This window comes from Nuphar pumila, chromosome 3 (assembly GCF_984573655.1).
Source record: "Nuphar pumila chromosome 3, dmNupPumi1.hap1.1, whole genome shotgun sequence".
In the NCBI taxonomy this organism is placed as follows: domain Eukaryota; kingdom Viridiplantae; phylum Streptophyta; class Magnoliopsida; order Nymphaeales; family Nymphaeaceae; genus Nuphar; species Nuphar pumila.
The window spans coordinates 126,739,618-126,745,617 of record NC_143251.1 but is presented as its reverse complement, the minus strand read 5'-3'; positions in this window follow the sequence as shown (position 1 = coordinate 126,745,617).

Genomic DNA, 6,000 nt, shown 5'->3' with positions numbered 1-6,000 from the left:
CTTTGCGCCAGTAACAGTTCTTTCACTTTAGTACGAGTTTTTTGCTGGCACAGAACTGCGCCAGGAAAAGTTCTTTTTAGTTTTGTGAAGGATTTTTGCTGGCGCAAAATTGCGCCAGTATTACATTTTTGTGATATTTCCTGGCAGTGTAAGGTTGGGCCAGGAAATGCATTACCGGCGACACCTTTCCTGGCGCTACTTCTGGAGCATTCTTGCGCCAACAAACGTTTTTACTGGCACTATTGTTGCGCCAGTAAAACCTTTATTTCTTGTAGTGTAAATAAAAAAATGATTAGGTCATTTTTGGTTTACTAAAGATAAACTCAATTATTTTCCCACCAAGAGGGTCTTTGACACGTGACGAAAAAAGTAAGCGGTTGAATTTAATAACAGAAACAATGAGCAGTGTCTTATAAATATTTGTTTCTGTAAATTACTCATAAGATTATACGCCGATGAGCATTCCTAAGTGCGCCTCTTTGTTCATGATTCATGACTCAATGAGTATCCTGAGTACAAATCTGCCATATAATTAAGGGTTAATGTTTGCTACCCTGACCCTTTAGATGTGATTTATATATATTTGGGTTAGTAGAAATCGGTGTTTGGATCATATTATTCCAACACATGTATTACATTTTGCAAACAACGCTCCATAGCAATGTTGTGAAAAGCCTAACATTGAGGCATATTGAAGTGTTACATACAGATATATAACCGAGGAAACTGATTATATAACTGAAAAATTGATTATATGACTTAAAACTATACAACATAACAGAATTGACAATAAAATATAACATCCGGCCGTGTATGTATATCTGTTTTTCACACAAATACACACAGATTTATATATATATATATATATATATATATATATATATATATATATATATATATATATATATATATATATATATATATATATATATATAACTGAGAAACTAATTATAAGCATGATAAGATTGACATAAAAAAGAAGAAAAAGAAGTAGAAGAAAAAGCAAAGCAAAAACGGAAAAAAAAAATATGTACCTTCTTCTTCGGTCTTCCTTTCAAGAGACCAAGGAGACGAGAGAGCTGGGAGAGATGAGAGACCAGGGAAACGAGAGAGCAAGGAGACCAGGAGACAAGAAGGATGAGAGAGTTAGAGACCAGAGATGAGAGAGCTGGGAGAGACGAGAGTCCTAAAAGATGAGAGAGAGAGGAGACCAGGGAGACGAGAGAGCAAGAGAAAAAGAGGTCCTCGACCCTAATTAGGGTCGGGGACTCAAATAATTAGCCCCAAATTTTGGTTAAATGAGGGCTTTAACCCCCATTTTGACCAAAATAATAAAAGGGGTATGTCTCACTTTGAGGCGTACACCTCAAGGCATTTAAGCTTTTTTTTAGTGGCTCAAGGTACAAAGGCCCTCGCCTTAAGGCGAGGCGCGCTTTTTGCGCTTTGAGGCACATTTTTAACAACACTACTTCATAGCATACCAAATTTTCAACCCTCATAAAATCATATTTTTAAGTCAAAAAAACATGATCTAAGAGTTGATTCCTTCTATTTTGACAACGCAGAACACATTCATGGGTTTGGATTTGGTCAAAACAACCTCCTACCATGAGTTCCAACTAGGGAATTCCTTACCCATGATGGTACCAAATACTTTTCATATAGTTAAAAGTTGAATATTAGGATGATGCAGAGCATTTCATTTACATATGGTAGGAGTGCTTTTATTGAGAGCACTATGGGCATGCCAAAAAGGTCCATATGGGCCACTAAGTCCATGGGCAGGACTTTTGAACCGACTAAAATTTGAACCATCCTGGATGTCTCTTTCCTTAGTGTCTCATCACAAATCCAGCTAAAGACAGTTTCAGATTTGATTAATTTCATATTTTAATATCTCCTCTTTTCACTTGTTTCTATGCAATCTAATTTCAATGTGGATTGTCCTGAGATTTCTTAAACATCTCCAACCTTTCTTTGATTATAATTCTGAATATTACATAACTTGTTAGTAATGATGAAGCTAGGGCAATAATCTATACATTTGATTGGGACCATCTTAAGATGTGAGTTTTTGGGCCGTCGGCTTCATGGTCTACCACTTTCTTGATAAACATGCAGCTATATGTTGGCTTCCACCTAACTCCACTTCTTTGAGGGAGATAGAGTCCCATTCAGTCCTTGAAAAAGTAACCTTGCTCTCCCTATACTAAAATCAGGTGTGTAAATTAGTACATACAAACACTTAAAAGATCAAAGACACCTACCTATGTGGGCCTTCGAGTCAAATGGTTTAACCCAACTAGTTAGTACTTTTAATTTTCATAACAAGTAACAAGGTGAAATCACCGTTTTGGTTTGGACGTCCACTTTCGGGCTGAGAGGTGCCACATAGACAATGACCCTGTTTCATTGTCCGCGATGTAAAACTCCATGACTACTCTCCCTTGTCCATTGAGAATAGTTTCTTGTTGGCTTCGGCATTGTGCCAAGGAACGTGCAAACTCGGGTATTGAACTTTTGATATCCTTAAACCAACCTATCTAACCAGGTGTGTGAAGTCCTTGTGAGTTCTATTTGTGCCTTATGCATATAAAATAGTTTGACTTGTTTAGATTCTTATAACATAATCCTGTTGAAAATTTTATACGGCCTTGCATAACTTCTGATGAAATCCATGGATATTCAAATATGGTTGTAATTATGTTTATGAATTATTGTTTTGGTATTGCATGCAATTATGACTTATGCAATATCTCATCATGGTTTTATCAGTTTTAGTTGCAAGATGAGCTCATCTGAAGACTTATATAAGTTGTGTTAATTTGGACACAGAAAAAAAATTCAACCTCAGAACTTTGGATACATTGCATTTGATGTCTCACAAATCATATTAGGGGTATAAGTTTGAGTGAATTGAAGTGATGCAGTGTATCTTATTTATTTTTTACATTAAGGTATCTTGAAGATAAAACCTTCAAGAGATATACCTACTCACGATGCCAATATGGAAAAATCACCCAAGAACTCAGCAGAGGCCGTGGAGTATGTGGCGCATATGCTTACAATAGAATCAACATTATATCTCTGTCACTTACGCAATTTGATATGTGCGAGGGAAGGTGACCCTACTAAGAGACAATAGTTAATAACCATACTCATTAGTAGCCTTTGATATAGGATTGACTACACAAAGTTTGGTCTTAGATAATCAACGTGTCATATATTAGTACCATATGTCTATGTATTGGGTAAACAAAGTTTTTCTTATGCTCGTAATGGTAACCAACAAGCACACATTATATTAAGGTCAGACTTCTAGTATGTCTTTTAATGTGGTCTCAGATAGTATATTAGTAAATTTGAATATATTGAGTCAAAGTTGTGATTCGCCAAACAAGCTTTTTTTATTTTATTTTAATTATTGTATTTGTTAAATTTATTTTTTGTATCCTTAAAATCTCTAAAACTTTTAGAGCCATATTTTAATTAAAAATATTACTTAATGAGTGATGACCTTGTCAATTAGGAAAGTGTGATTGGAGGTTGGCATCAACTAGGACTTCTTTTCTTAATGGGAAACTAAAGTCATACTTTATAAATAAAGGGTCTCGCCGTAAGGAAGAGTAATGGAGAAATCCTTATGAGTAACCTTATTTTGTGCAACCAAGAGGCAAACCCAATCCACCCAATTCGATGTCTTAAACCTAAGGTGGACACAAAAGCTTGAGCCTAATTCTATTTTGATGATGGTTCAAATTAAAGTAAGTTGATATAGCATTGTGTATTATTTTTTCTTTCTTTTTCAATCAATATGGGTTTGAGAGTTTTGGTTGGTGAAAGGTATATTTTTGTTTCTCTCTTTCTTAATGTCATTATTGATTTATGTATATTATTTTTTTAAATTCGTGATTGAATTCTATACATATTTTTTGGTCGGATCATACTCGAAATCAGATATCATTTGACATAGTCAACTTGCGAAAGTCATAACTTTGTAATCGTATAGTGATTTTTATTGCGTTGAAAAGATTATTCAATTCTCTAAATTATGTATTTTTATATCAAAAGAAAATTCTTATTTTATCATATCCAAAATTACATAACAATCAAACGGTTTTTATTTTGGCAAATTCGATTGCTTATTTAAGTAAGTTTGATATTATTTCTGATATTAACTAAATTCATATTTATGATTGTTGATAACATGTTTGTTATTTGAAATTTGATTCATCTAAATAAGTTTAGGTATTTTGATTAATTATTTATAATCATATATATTAATTTAAAACATTGATTTGGTAATGAAAATTTTATTTGAATATTTAAATTGACATATCATATATCATGTATAAAAGTGTATAGCTAATATCATTATTATGATTATCAAATAAAAAAAAAAGATGTGATTGTTTCTTATAAAACAAAATAATGAAATTCTATACTTAATTGCAATCATATATCAATATATCATACTCGATTGATAATATTTTTTTTTAGTATTTCAGTTTTATAAAGTTTATAGGTTATTTATTTATATAATGTCCTGCCTTATTTTCCAACAGATCGTAGTGGAACAAGGAGACACTTTGCAGGAGACCAAGTAGGTCAAGAATGAAAGAACAATGACACCTGCCAGGATCACCCGAGTGGCAGCAAGCTTGGGGAGAAGGCATTGACCCCTTTGTCACAGGTTCAACTCCCACCAGGTGTGCAGGTGCCTTTAACTGGTGGTCTTCATAAGGGCTTAGATGGCCCCATCCGCGGTTTACCTGGCAAGTGGGCGGTTGGGTTGCAAACGGATCAGATTCAGGAAGCCAAATTTGCAAATTTTGGCTGTTCAAGGTCTGACTTCCCAATGTATTTTGGGATCCGAGATTCGATCCCTCTGCAACCCTAAGGACGGGTCCATTAAGTGACCCAATTACAATGAAATTACAATGATCGGGTCAACAGCCAGTAGGTTTGTGCGAGGTCTACGGGTAACATGCACTCATGCAGTATGGAATGGTCTAGTCAACGGTCAGAGACATTAGGAAGAAAATAAGCTAACCAGCGGACCGTTAGCGCAATCAAAGGCTAGCCAAAACGCCCATTTCTGAGATGGTAAAAGCCCTAAATGACTAATAGGCTTAAATACTGGTATTAAGAAGGTCAAAGCTGTTATAAAACAGCCAAAATGTTTTATATGCACTTTAATATGTCTATACGTGCATGCGTTCAGGTTCAAGCATACATCCATGCCTAAGGATCTAAATTATTTGGATTCAGGTCAGATATCCGACTGAATCTGAATCCGTTTAGTTGGATTTGGTAGCCAAATTTTGATCCAATTAATAATTGGATTTAAAAAGTTGGTGTCAAGTTTTGCATCCAAATCGTTCACCAAAAATCTGAATACATGTAAACTTCAGATTTTAAGCAAGTCGGATTCGGATTTGGATTTGGTTTTAACTGATCTCCATTGGACTCCGGATCCGATTAGGTCACAACCAGTAATGCCCAGATCCAACCCGAAACTGATACGTTTATATCCCTATCCATGCCTAAAACCTAAAACAAAGACAAATTTGGATCCTTATTCAAAACCACGACCAAAGTGAAAGCCAAAAGTCAAGTTTACTAGCCTGCTCTTACCCTCTATTAAACTCTCAGCTACATAATCTTTAATATAGGAGGATTATTTCTGCAGAAGAGGGATTTTGCCCTAGAGCACATTTGAAGGTAACTTCATAGTCTTAACCAATGTTGTCAAAATCCAGTCGGGTATGATAACGATTCTCTTCTGAATTTGTTAAAAAATATTCTGTGTCAATCACAATGTGACACGTATTAAAACCATTAAAATAATATTACAAAATTAATTTTAAACATTTTTTATATTTATTAAAAAATAACCGATTCAGGTATCGTATCGATTTTCTGCTGATTGGCACCGTACTGACAACATTGGTCTTAACTGTGAAAAACTTGAGCCCTGTCCCATCAATCAAGATGGAG